This window comes from Indicator indicator, chromosome 1, assembly GCF_027791375.1.
Source record: "Indicator indicator isolate 239-I01 chromosome 1, UM_Iind_1.1, whole genome shotgun sequence".
Classification (NCBI taxonomy): domain Eukaryota; kingdom Metazoa; phylum Chordata; class Aves; order Piciformes; family Indicatoridae; genus Indicator; species Indicator indicator.
In genome coordinates, this window is record NC_072010.1 from 14492629 (window position 1) to 14516969 (window position 24341).

The window sequence follows — 24341 nt, forward strand, 5'->3', positions numbered from 1 at the left end:
TTTTTTTCAGTTGTGCTAAATGTATAAACTGTTATTTAAAATCCATTAATATTGTAAAGGGTGGTTATTTCTTTTCTAAGGCTAAAATGACTTGCGTTTCAGGAAGCACACAGGAGGAACTTGCTGCTGGAGTAAAGATTGCTTCAGACCTGAGGTTATCAATTAAAAAAATTGTTTCCTTGAATCTTTTAACATCTAGCACTACCACTAAAACAAGCTGTATGCCATTACTTGAAGATGAAAAATTAAAATACCCTTCCTGTTACCTCTTGTGAAGTACTAGTTAGCCTACATACACAGGGAAGTGATAGAACTATAGAGCTTAACTGCTCAGAAACTTAGAGATTAGTAGGACTTGGCAAGATACCATCCCCTTATTCTGAGGGAAAGCAGAAATTGTGAGAATGTTTGTGAGAGACTGCTACAGCTAAAACCAATGTGTACCTGTGAAAATGCATGCCTTTCATTTATAAAGTACTGTCAAATACTTTGCTGTCTAATATAAGATGTACTAACTTGCATACTTCTGTAAAGTCTGTTTTGGCACACAGACAGTGAGAAAAAGTGTAATGGCTCTTTAATAAAAATCACAGTTACTTTATAATAAAGACTTGAGTTTGCTCTGTGTACCCAGAGATGATTTTGTGAATCTTGTCTGGCATTATGTGTTATTCACATAAAAGGCTTATTAATATCACAGTATATCAGAGGTTGGAAGGGACCTCAAGAGATCATCAGGTCCACTGCCCCTGCCAAAGCAGGATCGCTTAGGATAGTCCAATAGTAGTTGTCAGTCTTTTCCTTCAAGAGCTGTGGATTAGCACTTTGCTGTATCTCATGGGTTGGATCTAAGGAAAAGAATTGCTGCCTTCCACTGGGTACCTATCTGGTTAAATGGAACTTGTTTTAAGCCACAACAAAGTATGGGGTGTTAAAATAATACTTATTGAATTTTGATTAACCACGTGTGCATACTTTTACTGAAATAGAATTTGGCTAATATACCTCTCCCACCACCCACTTTCTCTTCTCCTTCTAGTTTTAGTATGTTGTTGTCCAAGCCTCCTGGTAAAGCAGTTTCGTAAGTATCATGAATGCCTGAAGAGATGTTTTTTGACTCATAAATTTCCATCTAGGAATTACTAACTGTACAGTTGGGATATTAAGGTATTGTTACCTTAGTTTCATACATTTGTTGACGTATTTCAGTACAACTGAAGTATCAAGGAAATGAATAAACTTCAGTTTCTCTATGTAATTTCTCCTTGACACCTGTCAGTGCTTTGCTCTAGATTTTAGAATTCTCTTGCTGCTGGCTTTTGGTTTTTAAAAAGTATAGTGAGACATCTGTGTTTAAAAACTTGCTTTTCTTTGAGAATTGAAAATAAAATTGTTAGAATCACAGCAAATGTCATTCTTTGTGGTCCTTGCATAATCTGTTTGGGGATATTTTCAACAAGTCAAGAAATAGCTAATACGGCATGCCTATGATGGTGAAACACTGATGGTGAAAAGTAGTTATTGGTGGAGGAGGAAGATGAATACATTTAATAAGCTGAACATGGGCTTATGGACTGTCAGATCCTAGAAATGTATGATCTCTGCAAATATAACTTGAAAGCGTTTATGGATATTGGCTGTGTTTGTTGCATTTATGGGTGTTGAGTTCATCCTGCCGCTTGTTTTTAGAGGAATGGTGAAAAATTGTGAAGGGTCAGATAGGACTCTTTGAACATAAAAAGAACATATGAAAATTCTCAAGCTCCTTGGAAATCGTAAACACCATAAAGTGTATTTTTCTTTTTTTGGTAATTGCTTAACCTGAAGAGAAAATTAAAGATTTATTTGTATCACAAAAGATAATTTTGATAGGAAGTTGTGCTAAAAAACTAAGGCATGTGAAGAACCAAATGTTGACAGAAGCTCTGAAAATTAAGAATAGAAATGTGTAACTGTAAAGTTAGTAAGATATGTCTTTAAGACTGTGATGGACTTCTTATTGCTGGAAACAAATGGTTGGATTTCCCCCCTGCCTCCCCCCTCCCCCCCCCCCAGATGGGTTCCAATGCAGTTATAGCTGTTGGACTTCGAAGTATTAAATCCTAAAACTTCTGTTCAGCAGTATCTGGGCTTGTTGATCACATTGGTTCTTTCTTGCCTCAGAAAGACCAGAAATGTTTCTATCTTCACAACTTCAGGTTTTTGTTACTTGAATGTATATGTGTATGTGGAACTTTGAAATCTGAGAAGAATACACACCTAAGATATTTTATAGTTTAATAGTTTAGTATTTGTTGTGTTTTAAGATGTTTTAAAGTGAGGACGCAGGTGGTTCCTTCTCATACTCTTGTTACTTCAGTCAGTGTCATCATTCTGTGATTTGAAATGGAAATATGCTCTTAGCCATTTTGGGGATGGTGTGTGGTTTTCTTGTGGTTTGGGTTTGTTTGGATTTAAGGTTTTTTGATTTTTAGTGTTTGGTTTTTTTCTGCTTTTTCCCTTCTTAGTTTTGAACACTAGACTGGATGACTTAGTGTTTATACACACATGTATAAATATGCTTTGAAACAAAAGCAAACAGTTGAAGATGGTAATACTATATTATTTCCATATATACACATACAGTAAGTAAATATGTTCAAGTTGCTATGCTGCAGCAATGTAAAGATAGCAAAACTAACATTTTGGAAAGATCCTTGGTGTTGGAAAAGAGGGCTTAGAGGCTTAGCTTTGTTAGCCTGTTGAGATGTCAATTGTCTGAAGTACTTCAAACATCTTAAAATTCTCATAGTTCTTGTACATATGTTGGTTTGTCATCTACTACCATCAGTGGTTTAATCAGAAAGTAGATACACTGATTTAAAGCTACAGAAGTGTGTCTCCAAGCAAATTCTTGTAGTTATACATGTAAGACTTCACAATAGACTTAATGTAGTTTTTGCACAAATACAGTCAGTAATGGTTGGCCTTTTGCTGTGTGAGTGTGGAGCTGCTTCATCTTCATGCTGCTTGGGAGCCTAAGGTCAAATGAGAAATCCAAAATATTTTATAAAGAGGAGTGTAGGCGCAGCAGTACATTTCCTGTTTACATAGCCAGATCTTTGTATGCTGAGAGATTTCCTGGTACACTCATACAGGATTTTTGACTTTGCACTTGAAGCTGTAACTTTTGCTACTTAGCTCATTGAAGATGCTATCATCTACACCCTAGCCAGTATGAATCAACTCATTTTCACTGGAAAAGGTACAGAGTTGATATTAATATAAGACTTACCACATTTTCGTCATCACTGGATTGCAGGACTGAAGATGAAAATGTTAAGGTCATAAACGTTTAAGTCATTTCTTTAGCATTTCTTTGGCCAGGTTTCATTGGCAAGTGAAAAATTACAAGTGTTATAATAGATACTTTTTCCCCATTCTTTTTCTCCCATAGTCCAAGACAAGTTGGTCTCAGGTCTTAAGTAAATGTAACCCACTCACTTTCTTTGGTTCCATCCATACTGGTGAACTTCTGATTTTTATATTCTTGTATGGTATCAATAGCTGTGCATAATGCTGCTTTCTTTGCTTAGTGCCTTCTCTATAATGTTGAAATACAGCAAGTTAAAAATGTGATCATTCTTATTTTATTTACGTTGTCATGGCACAGAAGTGATGTAATGCTGTGTTTTGTTGATACAGTTCTTTTACTGTTGTTTCTTAATGCAGCATGTCCCAAATCTCTCTGGGAGTGGTAATCATCTTAAATTTACAAAAATAACATTGCAAATCACATCTTTATTCCACCAGCTTTGTGACAGTTACCAAATCATTTGTCAGTGAAACATGCATTATGCTGTCACAGTTCCTGTTGTCATTGACACTCCAGAGCCTTTGATTGGTCTTCTGTGAGAAGCTACATTTCTCAACACTCCATGAGACTTTAGGACAATTTTACAAAGGAAACTCACTTTTGCGTCTACTTCTGTCACTTGTCTTGAGGACTTGTTAAGAACCCCCGAGTAGTGTGATGCTGGATTAAGCATCAATCTTGTAATATTTTCTTGAACACTTACTGTACCCATAGGAATTTCATGCTACTTTAACAATCCCTTCTGTCGTCCCTTTGTAAATTAGAATGGCATTTAAATAATGATATATTCCTACAAATGGACTAAAATGGAAGACATCAGTATTACTTGTACAGGTGAACACTAGTAGGTGGGTTGGGGGTGATGTTTTAGTGGTGTGATGTTTGGTTTTTTATTTGGGTTGTTGGTTGGGTTTTTTAAACACATGAAGTCATTAAAGTATCTTTTTTTCTTTCGTGTTTTCCCTTTCATAGAGTATGCCAGAGGCTGAGTGCAGTGAATAGGGACAGGGACTATCAAGTTGTGTAACCATGAGAGTTTCTGCGTATCAAATCTCATGTCTGGATTCTTGGCAGATAGAAAAATTAGACCAGTTGAATGTCAAGTTCTTGCTTTTTTCTTCTCTTAGTTGTCATACAGTGAAATGAAACCTTTGGGTTGGGAGATTTATCTGCTTTAACTTCTGTTCATCTTTTTCTGTATAGATAATAATTTCATTTTCCTTATCTTTTATTATATGTAGATGTTGAGTAATCTAAGTGGCAATTAAATATTACAGGGAATTTCACTTCCATCTTAGTTTCTATATACGGCTTTAGTTCTAAAAAAAAAGAAACATTGTTTACCTATAAATGTGTTAAATACTTTCCTTTATTTTTTTTTTTAAATTTGGATACTTCTGAAAAAAAGGCACCTGTAAGTGTATTTGGACCTCTGTGAGACAGAAGGCCGCACATACGCTGTTTATACTATTTGAGAGATCCAGAGCTCCTATCTGGAATTTAGTCTCTCCAAAAGCTTCTTTCTGCTTCTAAAAGAATGTCAAGTATATGGAAAATTGGGTTGTATGGCTTTTTTTGTGTGTTTTGGGTTTTGTTTGTGGTTTTTTTGTGGGTTTTTTTGTTTGATTGTTTTGTGGTTGTTTTAGTTTGTTTATTTTGCTTTAAAAAAACAAACAAGACCTCTGAAGGTGATAAGACACAACAGCTTTTCCACTTCTGCAAAACCTGATGGAACAAATTAATACAGTCTAATTAATTCTTATTTTTACCGAATTACAAGTTTCAAATTTTGTGAGGCTACTTTAGAGGTGTGTCAGCATCTCTGCAGTCTCCTTCAAGAGCCCTGCACTGTGCCTTCAGACTTCCACAACAAAACTGATCAGTTGGTGACCCATGTAAAAGTACTTAGCTTCTGAAACAAAGGAGAATCTCAAATTGCAGTAGCCTTCTGCTAAAGTTCCCTAAAGTGTCCTCAAATAAACCCCTTTCAGAAATGGCTTAAACCTGGGTTTGAATCTAGTTGCTGCTATTAAGCTCTGTGACAGCAAATGAGGAGTTTCATGATTCAAGCATGCACTGCAGAGCAAAAGTTCTTCCTTTGTTGTATGCGTACTGCATGGTTATTTTCTCTGAAGATGGTGATTTTTGTTCTGTGAGAAACAGTAACTGTTACCTATATGTAACAGTTACAGTACCTATCTGAACTGTTCATGGGTGTTTGAATTTATTTATTTTTTCAAAGACCTTTCTTTTTCCCCCTCTTCCTTGTGGGTTTTGTTCCCCAGATATTAGTTCTAGTCTAGTTATCTTTGGCTTTTAAATAATCAGATCTGCCCCTTTGGTTGACCTTTATCAGCCTTCTTTGTGCTTTCTGCATGGTAGCTGTGCCCCTTCTGAAATGAATTGCAAGCAACTTTGTGGACTATTCAAAGTGTGAATGCATCAAATAATGATATTTTCTGCTTTGTGCTTTTTTTTGTCTAATAAGCCTTAATGTTTTTGATGGTTGCTCATAAAGTTGATTTTGTGAAGGAATGGTTTACAGTGATTCCAAGATCTTTCCAGAGTATACAGTTAATATAAATCCCATTACTATGTGGATGTAACTTTTGTTTTTCATATGCATTCATGCTTTCTAAATTTTATTTTCATCTCCTTATGTCCCTGATATTTACATCCTTCTGCTGCTTTTCTAGAAAGGAAAAAATGAAAGCTGATTATAAACATCTATATCAGCAACAAAACACATTATAAAATAGCGAAGACCATTTTTCCAATCTGATGTCCAGATTTTTTGATGACTCTAATAAATAATAAGGCTCCTTTGAGATCCAGAAAGGAATTATTGAATGTAAGGAGAATGAAAAGAGAAATTTCAGTAGTGATAATACAGAAAATCTACCGAAGTTTGATTCCGTTATAAGAAGCTGCAACCGAATTAAGTACTTGTTGCTGCCTTTGTGCACTGACAGTTGTGAAACCAGTTTGATAGGTCAGTCCCATGAGATTCTGGATAATTGAGTATTTTACTGGCTTAAAGCCTGCATCCTCTTGTGTTTCTTTTGAGATGAATACACTCTCAGCTGGAATATGCACTTTCCTGAATTCAGTACTTGGCAGAACTAAAACGTCAAGAGAAGTGTCTTCTGGTAGCCTCCTTATAGCTCTACTACTGTCCTACCTTGAACATGAAATGAAAAGATTAATTTAGATTATAAAATATTATTAGGATTATGCAGGTTGCTAATGAAATTTTCAGGAGTATGAAAGGACAAGAGCTAAAAGCTCTTGAAATCTTACTGGAATTTGATTTTTCAGAAATATGTATCTCTATCTCTTCATTTGAAAAGTTGTTGTGCAATCATCCCTTGGTTTTTATTGTTTTGTTTGGTGTGTGTTGTTTTTTATTTTGTTCAGTTTGCTTGTTTGAGATATGTCCATGTCAGAGAATAGTCTGTTGATATCTCAGTTATTTGATTGGTTCAGATATTGTGGGGTTGAGTTTTTGATTTTTGTCAGTGAATAGAAACACTTCCTGACAATGCCAATTCCAACTTATGAAATATTGTAGAGGAAGTTGTGTGGGATCTTTCTGGAGCTATTGTCACCCATCTCTTCTGATGAACTTTGTCTTGTCATTATGGTTGGTCAAAATCCTGTGTTGAAACAATTGTAAAAACTAGTTTCAAAACCGTTGGCTTTTGGACTCTTTCTCTTTTTTCCTCCAGTACACCCTTCATAGAATAATAATCTCTAGTCATTTGAAAAAATGGTGTGGAAGAGAGTCAAGAGGAAAGGAAAATCTTTTGGGCTTCTAAACTAGCTGGAAGACATCATCTGGGTTTAATTTTCAGGGTTGCAGACAAAGGGGAGAAAAAAACTGTTATCTCTGGTAACAGAGGTTGCCCAAACTCTTGACAGTTTAGGAAGTACTAATCAGGACAGTGCAATATGCACTTATAGTAAATATCTGTATTTCTTCTCTGCTTGCCACAGAAGGTTGGGCATTTATTTTCTCACTTCAGAATTCATTCTCACAACATGTTTGCCTTTTCAAGATACAGTCCTGAGGAAGAATTATATAAATTATGTCTTATGAGGATAAATCTGGTTTAGTAATTACATATTTTTTTTCTTTTGGTCAGACTTTCTCCGTAGTCTTGGAGTGAGCACCCAGGAGAATATAATGAATGATATCTAGTAAAATATTTCCCCATTATGGTCTTCAGGTATACTACTAGGCATTCTTCTGAAGATGCCAGACTTTTGTATTATTAGAGACTTAAAAACTCTGCTCTTGTCTTTATCTTTAAAAATCAAAAATTTCATAGCAGAAGGAGTGAACCTAGAACACTGAGAAAACATATTCTACTAGGGATGGAAATAATTATCAAAGCTAAATTTTAAAATTATATCATAAATTGTTCTGTCATTAGTACATACAGATTCCTGCAGTTTTTAATTAAATGATCAAATGCTGTTTTATAAAGGCCAAGTAATAAATAAAATTTCTGTCACTTTTAAATAAAGCCCGTGTCTCTGGTCTCTCTGAGTTTGTTTCAGCAATCATCTTTTTACACGTTATTTACAGTTAATGCTAGGTCTATCACTGTGTTACTGTACAGTTCTTAGTGAAAGAAAAAGTTGTGTCTTGGTTCTTTTTCAGGTTCTTTTTCAGGTTATCTTTTGTTACCTTGAATGTTGTCTGTTACATAGCCTTCTGCATTTAATTATAAAGTAACTTTTGTCAGTGGTAAGTTTTATCAGAAAGAGTTCTACCAGACCATACTGTCGCCATGCAGATGATAACAATAAGGACATTTTCAGGTAACTGTGCTTGCTTACACTATTGCAATATATGTACTCAATTCTTTTTGCATATACACTTGAAAGTTTTCATAGCTTTATCCTGTTCTAAGCCAGAATTTTCTCAAGCCCTTTTGCTTTGCCTATCTGCAGGGAAGGTGTTGAAACCCAAAATCTGACAATTGTTCACACTCAGAAATGTTTTTTGTTTTTTCATGGAGTACTACAAACCCAAGAATTTTAAAATCTCTTTGTTAGGTATACTTTTAGAAGCTATATACCAACTAGTAAAGTTAGGAGCTGCTAACATGAAGTAGCTCTTAGCCACAGGAAGATTCAGTTCAAGATGACTTCTTAAGATGAAAACTTTACGAAATTAAGGCAGAACTCTTGAAGGTTATTACTGGATTTTGTTTCTCTTTGAGAGAAGCGAAGTTTCATTTTTCATACTGGAAATAGGAAAGAAAGGGGGAGGAGGGGCAAGGAGGGGAAGGCACCCTGAATGTCATTACTGAGAAACTGGCACTGCAAGTCCTAGTTTTTGTTTGACTTAGTTGGTGCTCTTTTTCCTAGTAACTGTGTATGTGTCTTGGTGACCTCCAAAGCCAATAAGAAAGTAATGCTCAGTGAGGCTATTTATGTCAAGCTTCATATTAGTTCTCTCCTCCATATTATTTATGATCACTGTTTCCCATACTAATTTTGAACATGGTCTTTCCCAGTTTATAATTAATATTTCACAGTGATCTCTTTTTATTTTCCCTTCCAGTCATTATGAAAATTAAGAGCAGAACACACAAGGTTAATTTATATATTTAGCTTGAGGATATGGTATCAAAATTAAACTTACTAGCTTTTTTGGCTGCTAAGTAATGAACGTGACCAGCTTGCATGGAGGTAGCTGATTATATCAGTGTTCTGATTTCTTCTCTGTGCAGAGTTGATCCTAGGAGTATTGTTTTGATTTGATGGTGCTGATAAAAGAATTTATCAAACCTGTCTTTGTGGGTAGTTTGCTTGGTAAGTTATGTTATGATGCATTGTATGTTTAGGGAGCCAGAGAGTCAGAGTCCTCAATAGCTGAGCTATTACAATAGTCACCAAGAGTCATTATGGTCTCTTGACAATCTGTAGATTGGGGGTCTTTAATTCAGAAATAATTAACAAAACAGAATTGACTCCTTTTAAGAAACTATATATTACCCTGTGTGTTATACCCAAAGATATGTATAAAACCATCTGCTTAATTGATACTGTAATTTTAAATAATTTTTAAAATATAGCACTAAACAGCTTATGTTTTTCTCCTCCTGCAGTTGATATTTTAATGTGCTTTGTTTGCTTATGTAAAAGATGCCAGCATGAATGTTTTGAGAGGAAAGTGTTTTACTTGGCTAATTCAAAGATCATAGACTGTTCATTGATTCATATTGACTCACGTCTTCATCTGAAACAGGATTACAATTAATACACATTGATCTCTGGAGGGGCCATCCATTGCAGTTAAGTGGTTTGTGTGCCTATGAGAAGAAAAAATACTACATGAGGAAAGCAATGTCCAAAACAAAACTACCATGTTTGTGCCCTGTCCATTGATTAGTATTGTTTATTGTAAACAACAAATGTAATTTAGACTAACTGAAACTTCTTTTCTGTAGAGAGAATTCCAGTTCTGTTTTAAAAAGAATTGGTTTCAGAACTACATCCAGTTATAGAACTTGTTAGCTTTTAATCTTCCTAAGATTTCCCTTGTTTTTATGAAAGGTATACCTTCACAAAAATGTTCCCATTTGTACTAAAGGGAGTATAGAGAAGCCAATATGTTAAGTACTGCTGGGCTTTTGAAATGGAATCTACAAGTCCTTTAAGCAGCTTTCCATTGAGAAAAGGCAGAGGAGGGTGTGCTGGAATGGAAATCCAGCCAGCTAACAGCTGTGAGCCATGCCAAGCTTCTCCTCCAAGCGCAACATCTGTGGCATGCTGGAGGGATAATGATATTATAGTCATGTCAAGGACATTCTGCAATCAGTCTTTGGATAAAAATATAGGTCTGGGGATAAACACCAAATTTTGCTTTATGAATAACTAAACAGCAAATACAAGTGGTTCTAGCTTAGAGCTTTTCTTTAATTTTTTTCTTCATATTCCCAGTGAATTATTGACTTCTTATTGACTTTTCCACTTAGTGTGGAAACAAGATGGGTGGATATTTTCCCAAAGCATTGTTAGATGGATATTCCAGTGTAATTTTGTATCTTTTTAGAAGGATTTTTTTTCCCATTTCTCTTGGAGAAAACTTGTCTGGACTTCCTCTAGAATTTGTGCAAGCAAAAAAACTCTCAATTTTCTGTCTCTTCAATATTCTTCTCAATATTGATTCTTGAAATTGAGCTGTGAGGACTTCAGATTTAAGTCTTATAGTGGTATTATTCTTAGTAGTTATTAATGTGACTTTGCAAAGGAGAAATAAAATTCTGCAGCTCCTGAAAACTATTGAAAACATGTGCAAACCTTTTATTAAAGTTACTAAAATATAAACTGTTCAGATTAAGAAACATCAGTTTAATTGTGCAAACCTTAATTGTTCTGTCCTGGTGTTCTTTGTTTTGTTTTGTTTTGTTTTTTTAGCGAGTCACTGTGTGGTGTGTTCCTCGTTTTTGTGGAGACTGACTTGAAACATACAGAGAGCACTGATTGCTGCAGCTGGTGTAACTTGGCATTCTGTAGGGGCTGCATTAAATAGATCCTCCTTTTAAATGAAATTAGGATTCTCTTCTTTTGATATAAAACTTAATTTTTAAAAATTTCACTCCTTTGGAATACAAAAAGTTGCAGCATTTGTGGGGAGAGGGAAGTGTGAAGAACTGCATTCTTTCCAGCTCTGGTTAGCATCTCCCAGTCTGAAGGAATGGCATGTGGAATAATGGGCATGAAGCAGGGAGCCACAAGGGTCTGTCTCATCACCACTTCGGTGTGTGTGGCCTTAGGCAGTCTTGCTTTCAGCATCTCTATCTGTCAAATAGGGTAGTGGTGCTGAATATGACATAGAAATATTCTTCTTTTCCTGTCTTTCTAGGCTTGCATGAAGGCTGAGATAATTTTGTGTTCATTACAGGAAGTCGGTGGTATACAATAAGCAGTAGTGGGAGGAGGAGAGAGCAATACTGAAGTTTGGGGGGTGGGGAAAGTATTGAACATCTGTTCATACAGTGACCTCTCCTTGTGCTAAGAACTAAGCTGAAGTTTTGAAGGAAGAGGGTGAAGATAATACGTGTATGCAAGCACAGAGTGTAAAAGCAGTACAGCTGTACACAATCAGTCTTCAATACTGAAGTAATTTGGGCTTGGCAGTCCAAGTCAACTTTTATCAGCTATTTATTAATGCATCTATTTTTACTGTTAAAAGTTGTGCTTAGCATACCTTCTAATAGCTCATACAGATCACTAAACAAGGCCTTGGTTAGAAGTATTACAGCTTTGTAATATGACTAAACACATAGTGATCCACATTCTCTGGTTCCAGAGCCGTTAAAGACAATACATCTTTCATCTCCCCATCATCACTCACCCTCTCGAGAACATCTCCCATGGACAGAACATCTTCATGATCCTTAATTTCTCAGCCACTCCTCCTTCATTGTCTGTTGCTAAAATAAGTGATCCTAGGTAAGTGCTAAAGAGGGCTTACCCGAGGTAGTGTATTGACTCATCTGTCAATGATGATCTGAGAGTGATGATCTCTTACTAGCAGATGATGTATCTGTCATACAGATCAGTCTGGTGATGGTGATCAGTCAATGGTGTTTTGAGTCATTCAAGCTATTGCAAAACATATGTGTCTAAATACTCCTACAAAGAGCATAAGAAGGGCTGTGCTGAGTGGGACCTGAGGTTTATCTGGTATTAGATCCTGTCTCTAGATACCAGTGAGTGCTGAGTTGTGTTTCTTTTCTCATGCGTGGCACGGGAGCCTAGGCTAGACAGTAAGAACAGGCAAAGGTACTGATACTTCCGCTGCCTCCAGCAGTTCAGGGCTTGAAAATTTCCTGAGCGAGGGATTAAGTCTTAAATATCTCTCTGTGGATTTTTCTTCTGTGAATTTGCCTAGTCCTTTCTTGAACCCACATCAGTTTTTAATATCTACAGCATCTGGTGGCAGGAAGCTTCATTTTGAGACTTCATTACACATTTTAAGAAAAAACATCTTCTTTCTTTGTTTTGAAATTACATCTTGCTGCTTTAGATAGTCTTTTATTTTTACTTTGGAAGAGACAGCTACCATTTCAGTACTGCCTGGGATTTTGTAGAACGCTGTACCTCCCCAGTGTTCTTTTTCAAGCTGATATCTATGAGTGTGTTTCTTTAAACAAGATATCGCTATTTTCTTACCATTTTCCTTTGCCTTATTTCCGTGCACCTTTCCCTAGTACTTTGGGGTCTCAAGGGTTAAGGCAAAATCTGTACATAATGCTTAAATGCAGATCTATCATAGATTGATAGTAGCAATAATGAAGTTTAATAAGGACAAGTACAGGGTCCTACATCTGGGGAGGAATAACAACAGGCACCAGTACAGGTGAGAAACACCTAGGAGTGCTGGTGGACAGCAGGTTCTCCCTGGAACAACAATGTGCCCTTGCAGCCAAGAGAGCAAATGTATCCTGGGATGCATCAAGAAGGGTGTGTGCAGCAGGTCGAGAGAAGTTCTTCTACCTCTCTACTCTGCCCTGGTGAGACCACACCTGGAATACTGTGTCCAGTTTTGGGCTCCTCAGTTCAAGAAAACAGAGAACTGCTGGAGAGAATCCAACAGAGAGCCACGAGGACGATTAGGAGACTTGAGCATCTCCCCTATGAAGAGAGACTGAGATCCCTGGGGCTATTTAGTCTTGAGAAGAGAAGACTGAGAGGGGATCTGATCAATGTCTATAAATATCTGAAGGGTGGGTGTCAAGCAGATGGGGCCAAGCTCTTTTTGGTGGTGCATGGTAATAAGGAACAACAGGTTCAAGCTTGAACGTAGAAGATTTCACCTCAACATGAGAAACTTTACAGTGAGGATGGCAGAGCACTGGAGCAGGCTGCCCAGGGTGGTTGTGGAGTCTCCTTCTCTGGAGACTTCCAAAACCCACCTAGATGCGTTCCTGTGTGGACTATCCTAGGTGATCCTGCTTTGGCAGGGGGGTTGGACCTGATGATCTCTTGAGGTGCCTTCCAACCTCTAATATACTGTGATACTGTGATATTCCTATTTCTCTTCCTTTTCCCCTGATTTCAACTAATTGCTAATATTTACTTTTTTTCTTCACCAAGCATAAGTGTGGAGTAGTAAGAGAACCTAGCTATTGTTTATCTGTTTTAATGACAGTCTCATTCATGAGTGATAACAGATAGTTCAGAGCTCATTACATGTGCTGTAATATAAACACTAGTAGTACTAATGGGTGGTAAGATTATTAATTGAAGGATATCAGTCTGCCAGGAAGATAACAAGAGGATGTTGTCATATGTTCCTAAATCTTTTCATGTCAGGAAAGCAGAACAAAAATCTAGAGAACTATAAGTTTAAAAAAAAACACAACCAAACTCCCCCCTCCCTGCCCCCAAGTCCCCCCAAGCAAAACGACAACAAAAGCAAATGAACAAGCAAACAACCCAACAACAAAAACAAAAAACCAAAACACACAAAACCCCAAACAAACCCCAACAAGCCAGTGAATTAAATATGTAGAAGCTTAATTGGTCCTTTTTCAAAATTATTTGACTTAAGAAAAATTGGGCAGACTTCAGCAGAGGATCATTCATGTTCCTTAGTTTTGTTTGAGAAGTTAAGAGTCCAGTGATATGAATGTGAGGGATGTTCCTCTCTTTCAAAAATAGAAAGAGGTTGTACATAAGATACAAAAACTATTTCATAATGATTAAGGAAATAGTCATACAATAATTGGAGTTTAGACTCCTTGGGAACAGTTAATTCCTGAGCTTTACAAATGGGAGCTCACCTAGTGAAACAGATTTGTAGTTGTGCATTTTATTGTTTAATGCAGCATATTTCTTTTGGCTGTTTCCATGCACCCCCAACATAATTTCCCCTGCCCCGTTATTAAAATGTAGGTATTCTGGTAGCAGATTTGTGAGTTTAGGATAGTGCAAGTGATTAAATTTAAACCCTAAAAAAATGTATCTTCAGGGCTTTTTAAGTGCTTTTGTGGCTCTCATCTCTGCATTTTCTGAATTCCTTTCATATTTTAAAGGTAGAGGAGGCATATTAAGCTCTTTTGCTGTATAAAACTGCTGTTTGATATCCATTCTTCCTAAAGTAGTGAGAAGTAGCTATGTTGTGAGACAGCTTCATGGTAGACAGTGCAAAAATTGCCTGTAGGCCAAATTAGTGGAGATATTTAGTGCCATTTAACTTCACTGGACAAAATCCTGCATGATTTGGGTCCCAGTTCTGTTCTTTGTGTCTGGAAGTGCATATCAGACTAAACAAATGTTACATACATCTATTTCTATGTCTGTATTAGGGGATATAAAACCACACAGCCCCATTATGTGCAATACTGAAGTTCATATGACTGTAATACTGGTTGTCTGATCAAAGGTATCTAATCAACTGTTGTATTCCTGAGATCTAAGAGCCTGAAAGAATTTCATGTAGAAAGTGTTTCATTTCCTTTAAAGTGAAGTGATAGTATTTTTTTAAAAGAGTTAAATATACACATTTACATTTCCCCCCCCCTCTTCTCCTCCTCCTGTTCTTAAAAAACATTTCACTTTGTTGCCCAAGCGCAGAAAACTTTGCCAGGAAGAAGGGTGAGCAAAGCTTCTGTTTCCCATGACCCTCAACTCTAATGTTGTTCCAAAAGCTCACTACTTGCAAATGCCTTGATAACTGCTTTCATTCCTTTCATCCCTCCCCCGCCGTCCAGCACATGCCAATGTGACTGATTCCCTTTGAGCAGCTCTCTTTGCAGAACAGGGCAATCTACTTAATGTAAAAGTCATCACCCACAAAAGCATTTAAAGATACACTGCAGTACTTTTTACAGCTAAAGGTCTGCATAATAATTACTGCAGTGATTTTTTTTTTTTCCTAGAAGCAATTTCTTCTCTGTTCATATCAGAAATGACTAAACCTATTTTTAATTTTTTTTTCTCCCAGGATACATATTTGGGTAGGGGTAGTAGTGAGAAAATCGCACCTTATTCTACATGTACACATGGCAGAACTGACCACAGTCAAATAGTCAGAACTGCGGCTCCTTATGAATGCATTGCAGCATAGGCTTTAATTTTATTGTGAAATTACATTATCCAATACTGCTTTGTGTTTCACTGTAAACAGGACATGCATTTATGTCTCCGGATGTATTGTCAAATTAAGAACAAACAGAAAACTATGTTTTAAAATGCTACTAAAAGACCATCTGTTGCTCTGTACCTTATGTTGTACTAGAAGTCTAGGAATTCCCGTGGGTTTTTTTTCTGGCAGCTCCTTGGTTGCCAAACAGGAAGCTACTCTCTGCTTTTCAACCTCTGGCAGAATCTGCTCCTAGTTTCTGTCCCGTCTTTTTGTGTTGCTTCTCTGCCTGCTCACTGCTCACCATCTCTGGTATGTGTCAGTAGGAGTGAGAAGTGATGCAGCAAGACTGATAATCTGTGTTTCAATAAAAGAGACTAATAGAGGAAGACACAGCTGTGGACCTAGCTCTCTGGAAAAGGCTGACACTGTTCTGGGAAATAAACATTCATGAAGTGGGGGAAGATCATGAAAGAACATTTAAAACCCCCAGAAGGAGCAAGAGAAAGTATGTAGAGGGTCAAAGGAGACTGCCACAGAAGAAAGTTTAGTAATTTCAGGTGGATAATGGCTTGGTAGAAAACTATGCAGAAGTTAAAGTGATGTAGAAGAAAATATTTTAAAAGTGCACATACACACACACACACACACAATGTGTGTGCATAAGTTAACCTTTTAGCTTTTACCAGTTCTTTAGGATTCTAACATACTCTTAAGGCTACTGCTCTAAGTTCTGTCATTCAAATGACTGGTGAAACAAACCTAAAATTAATTGTGTTTGAAAAGGAGGAAACCCAGCATGAATGTAGTGTTTGATGTTGTCCAAAGAGTTTCATGGACTGTATCCTTGAATTGGATACCCTCCTGTGCTGTCTGCATCAGTACTAAGGACATCTGAAAGAGGTTGTATACTTACATCTGAGATGTTAGGGCAGCCTTGATCTTCACCAACTTGAGATGTTGCTCAAGGGTCTCACCAGCGTTAATACTCTTTTGCAGTGTGAGAATTAGCATATGACAAACACTGCATGAACAAAGGATTCATGGTGTGACTCAGCTATGGTATCTTGTATGCCACCATGGCCCTGACGTTTTTGCTGTAAGTTGGAGACCAGTAAACTGCGTCTCCAGAAAGCGTAGTAAAACGTACTGCAAGGCAGCAGGCCTAGGAAAAGAATGATTCATAGTGCTCAAGTGAAGAAAGCAAGTTGGATGTCAGATTAATCTTTAAACAAGGAGCATGGTGAGGAGTGATTATTTACAGAGAAACGTTCTCAGATATGTTTCTTGTACCTTACTGAGTGGTTAAAAAGAGTTGAGATCTTGCTGATATAGAGCGATGGAGTAGTTTTGTCAACAGACAGAAGAGTTGGATGAGTGTATACTAGTTTTCAGTTAACTGAGAATGGGAAAAAAAGCAGTGAAATGTCCTTGCTTTCAAACATTTATTCTTCTCAAAAAGAGAAGAAATATGGGAATATTTCAGTATTAGAAATACTGGAATAACTGGCATGGGTTTTGGCCAAAAACCTTGCTGAATGAGAATAAGCATATCTGCAAAAATGACATTGTTTAGGAATGTTTTGGTTGAGTGTAATTTAGAAAAATACAATACTGTACTGGAAATAGTACTAAGTACATCAGATCTTTCTAATTGGAAAAGTAAAACAAAACCAAATACTTTCTGAAACTTTCAGTTGTATTTATGGAGGAATTTTTTTTCAAATTGCAATTGGTAGCAAAGGAACATTTTCTGTTCTGTTTTAAACCATGTGATTAGTTACTTGTAAAGGTTTTATTTTTGCATTAATTCTGTGGTTATTGTTGCATTATTCTGTGATTGATGATTGGAAGGTTCAAAACCTAGTAATTTCCTGCATAGTCAGTTTGTTTCTAATCAAATGCAGCAGTATTGCTGAACAATCTTATAAACTAAGACTGAGAAAGAAAGGGGTTTGTAGCAAAGAGGTAAAATACAAGAACACAGAAGTTTTGAAACAATATTTTTGACAAAGAGCTATGCCTTAACTTTAGAGACACGTGCAGTACTGTGTAGTGTCCTCTATATTGATAGTTATAGGGCATACATTTTAATATTATACTTTCATTCTTTCATTTATTTAGGACTATGCAAAGCTAAAACAAGTTTATTGTATAGGCTTCATGGCTTTTGCAAAATACATTAAAATTAACTTCTTTGTATTCTAATTATGCAAATAAGATTAGATGTTAGACCAAGTGAGCTGGCATAAGGAAAGGAACAGTGAAAAGAGGGATTACATATTACCAACATTGTCTTTTGACTGCATAATATTACTTGTTTCAACAGTTGTGTTTCTGGGAAGTTTCAGAATTTTTGTCAAGTAAGCATGCAAATGTGGCCTAAAAAACAATCCCCCTCTCATTAAACATGAATGTTCTGTTCTTGGGGCATTTCCTTAAAAGGTACATTTGATTTAGTGCTCAACCATAAAGAAATACTAAGAATACAGAAAGTACTGTACAAATTTCTAACATAAGGAAGTTGGGACTTAAAAATGTTGGTATGAATAGCTATGAAGTTTGTAGAAGGTATGGACTTTGTAATAATGCTTGCATCACAGTGTTGAGAAAGTGGGGATTTTGTTCTATTTGATCAAGGGGATTTCTCAGTGCTTGCTAGAATGAGAAAGTAAATTATGCACTTTTCTCATGGAAATATTAATGAGTAAGAAAATGACACTGAAAAATTTCAAACTGCTATAATGCCTTATTTAACCCCAGAGGAATTCAGCAATGCATATTCTGCTGATGTCTTTTCCCTGGAGATTATGAGAAAGAAATTAGCTTCCCTGAAATTAAGACCAAAACATTGAGTCTAAGGTGGAGAAGATTGTTGGGATAGAGAGTTGTTTATTTTAGTTGCTTAGTATTGTTACAGGAATAGCAAGCTGGCAAAGAATGTAGACCAATGGAACTAGCAAATAAAGGGGATAAAGAGTTCATTGATAGCAACAATGAAAGATTGTGTCAATACAGAGCAGTGGCTCTTGTGCTGCAAAATCTCTGGCACTGGGCACTGAGTTCTCTATTTTCTTGAGGTCTTTTTTTGTGACTTCTTTAGAGGGCATCATGGCAAGTGTCCATGTCCATCTGCCCCTGCAAATAGTCAGAAATTTTGAAAAAATATCATTGCTTGTAAGAGGAGAGGAATAAGAATAGCAAGTGTATACGTATATAAATAATTTCATCAAATACTGCGATGCACAATATTCCATGCAGTAATATAGGATATGAAATATTTGGGTGGAAGACTCTAGTGTTGAAAGCCACTTGAAACTGAAGATAGCAGAATCTGTATCAGCTGAATATGCAGATTTGTGTGTGATATGGGAATGTGTTACGGTGGTGGTGATGTTCCATTTATCTAGGGTTACATGTTCTGGCAATAAACACCAGAATTCTTTTCATGTAGAGTTCAAGGAATTAATTGCAATATCAAAATATATGCCAACATCCCCATGCTCAGCATAAATCCTTTACAGATTCCCTTTTTTGTGCTGACATGTTATTATATACCATGTGAAACTGGAAGATCTTGTGTGTGTGACAGTTACCTGTGGCTGTTGATTTCTGTTTATTTTTCATTTTAAAGCAGTAGTGAGTGATGAAAATTGGAAACAAAAACTGTGAAGAAAATGCGTTTTACTCTTTTCTGAATTAAGAGCAACAACTTATTTTAAGGATTTTTAACGAGAAACTCCTTGTGGCAGGAAGAAATTTGAAATATACAAGTGATATGTGCAGTCTTGTATGATCACTGCTTTTAACTGCTTCATCATTCATACTGCGTAAATACAATTTTACTACTAGCTGCTGTGTTTACAGTCTATGATGTGGAAAAAGATGTCCCACTGTGTCATGTTCTAGTTACAATCAAATTGACTGTAGCAAACACAGAAGCTGTTGAAGTTCAGTGCTTCTCAGTGGGGTGTTCTTGTTCCGCCAGCTTATTTCAGGCTGTTGATATAGCTCGCCTCTGTGAAGCTTGTTCTGATATATAATTACAAAACCAAGGCAGATCCCAGTTCACCTTCACAGTAAAGCAGCGTGTCATGAAGTATTTAAGGAGATGCATATCTCACCAATGTTTTTTCTGTATACATAATGTTTTACAGATTTGTGTTTGTGATACCAAAAGCCCTTTTATTCAGTTGTATGAACTTCTAAACATTTCCTTGCTTCTGATAATAGGGCAGTAAGGATGCTGCAAATCATACAGCTGCTGTTTCACAATAATAATGTCTCCATTATAAATCTACTTTTTCAAGTGTTTAGATAATTTAGCCAGAAAAATTGTTTATAGGGTGAGAGTTGCATATGAAATAAAGCAAGAAAATAAACTTATTTCTTAAGCAATTAAAAAAAATAGCCCACAACTGTGACTTTTAATTTCAGGTACTGAAGGGTATGAGTCAATGAGCTAGACAAACGGTTTTTGGTATTTTAACACACTGTTTTATTAAGTACTCTGGCAATATTGTTCAGTTTCTGATGTGTTTTATTCACATATTACATCTCTTTAGTGCTCAGTTTTGTTGAATAGCTTGGATTTTAATAAACCTGTATGTCAATGCATGACCAAATGAAGGAACTCGTCAAGCATGGCACTGCAATGCCTCTAGTCATATCTGCTAGCGGAATCAAACTGCCTACAGATTTACACCACCAAAGGTTACTGTACATGGTCTAGTTCCCAGTCTTCAACTGCCCTGAAATTCAGCTGACTGAAGAATTGCTCTAATATCCTGCCAGCTCAGCCATCGCCCCTTTGCTTCTGCTGTCTTTGAAGCCAGACGGTAATAACTAGCTTTGTGTCAGATCACCAGATATGTTGCTGTTACTATTTTAGCCAGGTCGTCTGTTGTTTGAAGTCCCATTTACTGCGTTCCAGCTGGCGCTCAGGAGTTCATTTAGGCATCTTTAATCTTCTCACTAGGTTTCAACTGCTGTTTTCTGCTGTTTTTCTTTATTAACCCAGTGAATGATACCAAGCATGATTGACATCAATCAAGAAGAGTGTTGGTTTTTGGAACTCCATTTGCTAATGAAGTAATCTTTGTAAGCAAACAAGTGGAACAACTTTGGCTTTGATGTATTTGAGAACAGTTTCTTGCAGGCTATTACGAGGGTACGGATATGGGTCCTTTGCAAGTGCATAGCTTCTGCTTTAGAGCTTGTTTGACTCCTGTCAAGAAAGCTTGGGCTTTCTTCTGTTCTTGCAGCCCTCAGACTGGCACAACCAAACAACAGCCTTACCACTCCAGCCAAACAAAATTTCTCTGTCCTTGCCAAGTTACAGAAATCTTGTCCAGTTTCCCTATCTGTAGAAGTTGATCCTTGTTGTGAAAGGCTGTGCCAAAACTAATATACTCATTCCTCAGATAATGGCGTGCATCGTTTCATCACTCTGTTGAAATGTATTGTTTTCTCCACCTCCTTAAGACTCTATATAAGAATTTATTTTATGATTTGTTTAACAAATGTAGGACAAGAAAGTTGAAGAACAACTCTAATGATAGAAAGAGACTGCATCATAGTTTTATTATCCTATATCCAGCATGTAGGGCCCTCTGAAATTAGTCAATCTGTTACAGTTGAAACTAAATCCTCCTTTTTGGCAGTTTGAAACAAAGTGAATCTAAAGTAAACCTGATTTCTAGGACAATGTGGAGATTTTGTCCATATTTTTATTGGGAAATCTGTTAAGCAGACTGATCAAAAACTATAAAACTTCAGGAAGAAGTACAATACAGTAATACATTTCCTGACTCCTCTGTCACTTTCCTGAATGACTTTTAAAATTATTTTCATTAGCATTATGATACTGATGGTTTCTATTGTATGTCTCCATATTTAATACTGGATTTATATTGCTTGCTTGTGGTTAAGCTACAATTATCCTTTTATTGTTTCCGGTCACAGTGTAGTATGCCTTTTCTAGTACTTCCTCTTTCAGAGCCTCACAAAAAAAATCTTGCTGGGCAGTTGACTTGCTTCCAATGACTGTAAGTAAGTGGTGCAATAGCTGACTGTGGTGTAGAGGACTACTCTTGTCTATATGCCTCACTGAGAAACTGAACTGAATCCTTCTTTGGAACTGGGGAAAATGGGGAACAGTACTGTCAGAAAATAAATGTTAACAGAATTGCCAGTTAGAAGTTCAGCTCTGCCAGCTGAGGAATAGCAGAGTGCATATGCAGTCTTTTGCTGGCACCCAGAGAGACTACTCAAATGCTTACAGAAGGTCAGGGGCAACAACATTTATGGTATCATTGATGCTTTTGAAAAGCCATCCTTCCCTGAATGGTAGACTTGTCATACTAGTCAGTAAAGATGCTAAGGTTTTTTATAGTGACTTCAGAGGGTCAGCTGACTCTACACAAAAGAGAATTTTTCTTTTGGACTAAATGAAATATCCTAACTCATGTGAACTCCACAAAAAGAGGGACATGACTATAAGATTAGAAGCTCAATAAAATGGGCTCTCGTAATGCTACAGAGCTTGCAGATGACAAATGTGATTTGTTCGGTGAGGCCATTAGCGTTCCAGGATGTATTTGAATTCTCTCAGTGACATTAAGACTCTGAGATACAGGGCGATAAATGACATCCTGTAAAGCTGGACAAGTTCTGCTCCATCTCGCTACTCTTTTTATATTTTTTTTCTTTTATCCAGACAAGACTGTTATAATATGATTTATCTCTTTTTGACCAAGAAGGCTCTTACATCTGATTTAATTCAGTTATGAATCTTAGTATCTCTTAAAGGAGCTTATTGCACAAGTGGTCTTTTCTGTGGCTAAGGTGAATTTTGTAATCGTGTAATGTGATAATGCTCCTAATAAAGAAATAAATGTAATGAATTACACCTCGTGGTCCAGTGGTGGTGGTTCAACTGCACTTTGAGTTCTTACAGAGTAATTTCTATTACAGCCTCTAGGAAGCTGCCAAGGAAGCTGGAATTTTCTGTAGAATAATATTTTTTTATGTTTTCAGGTAATATTAGCTTTGTATGGAACCTGTAAATTAGTGTCACAGGGAACATCAGATCTTGGAATGTCATTTCTTGCTATGCTGAACATCTATAACCTTAATATGGTATCTTCCAATATTTTCAAGAGTGGTTCTCCTATAGAGGCAGAAATCTCCAAATGGTTATCATTCTGGATGTTTATATCAAATTATCTAATGAGTTCTGTAATTCTTACCATGTTTCTCATAACAACTATTTCCGAATTAAGTTGCCTCCTTCAAGTTCAGAACATATAAGCATTAACACCAATTTGCTGACACAGTGAAAGACAGATCAGCATCTGTGTATGACTAATCCAGGATATAGAATGGAGGCTCCACCTTAGATATTTTTATCATTTGTTTTCCTCTCCCTTGACATTTGTTCCACTGAGCACTGCACATGTGGAAGAGCGATAGGGGAGAGTCCACGTACCCTCATTTCCTTTCATATTCATAGAGATGCTGGCTATCGTGGGCAGCTATTAGATTGTCCAGAGGAAATAAATTTTCATTCCTATTTGTGGTAGCTATTTTTTACATTTCAGTGTACTTACAATATAGATCTTTTTCATTCAGTCACCTCAGGGACATATTATTATTTTTGGCATTAGATGGTACACAGCAATTTTACAGAAGGGTTTAGGACTCAATCTGGTAACTTGGTAGGAGAGCCAACAATAAAACTGCATTTCTTCCCTTTAAACTAAAAACACCCTGCTGCAAACAGATTCAAGTTTACATCTTTCTAACAGCTGTAGAACAATCACTTGCCTAGGTATCAAAGATGCCATATTTGCATAAAACAGAGTGCTTCAGCTTATAAGGGTTTATTTTGGTTTTATCTCTACAAATGGTATGAAACACTGTATTTCATATCTAATTTGTTAATACATCTAATAATATAATCTTCATGTACAGCACCATAGGAAATGTTCAATAATGATGCAGTAATTCTGTATTTCCTTGGTAAAAATCATGGAAAACAGGGAAGAATGCTCCCCAGAATTTGTTTACCCAGTTCTTTACACACTAGTTATTTATCGGATAAACATATGGAATTCCTTACTAAAAACAAGAAAAAAAAAATCTATTCATGTCATTATTTAAAGACTGCTGGTTCTCTTGTTGGACTAATTTACTGTGTAGCTGCATGTAAAAATGCAAGAGCAGCAGGCACTAAGTAAAGACAGGGATAGGAAAAAAAATCTGACTTTTACCAAGATTTTCCAGATATTGTAATCTTAATTGCCAGTTTTCCTACACTTCAAAGTAGACACCATAGATACATTCCTCTAGGACACAAAGAATTGTTGCCAGGTTTTTGTGCTCATCTGGAGCACATTTTTAACTCTTCACTGAGTTCATTTGTTATCACATTTATTTCTTCACTTGCCATTAGTACCTAATGATATTCTGTGTTTATTTTGGGTTTTTTTGTTTGTTTTATGGGTTTTGAGGGGGGTTGCTTGTTTTTTGTTGGTTTTGTTGTTGTTGTTTTTTTTTTTTTATTGTGTACAATTGTAGTGAAATTGTATGCAGTGAAGTTGGGTTTGCTTTGACATTTCTTTGGTCTGAAGGTGCACTCTGTGTAATTTATTAAAAACATGTAATCCATGGACAACCTAATTGATTGGCAGGTACTTGTGGGTATGGGTTTTTTTCCCTTAATTTTCTTTTTAAAAAGCTTATACATACTACTGAATAATGTTTTAGTATATAGTTAGAATGTAGTTCTTTTGATAGTTATAACTGTCATGAGATTTATTTTAACCTGCAAGATAACCATACAGTATTTTAAAAACTGTTCTACTTACATATGCA

General features: G+C 36.4%; 1 protein-coding gene across 1 annotated transcript in view; it reads left to right on the forward strand.

The window, feature by feature from the left end:
• ARHGAP42 (Rho GTPase activating protein 42) overlaps positions 1-24341 on the forward strand; it is a 161653-nt gene that overhangs the window by 11399 nt on the left and 125913 nt on the right. The window lies entirely within an intron of this gene.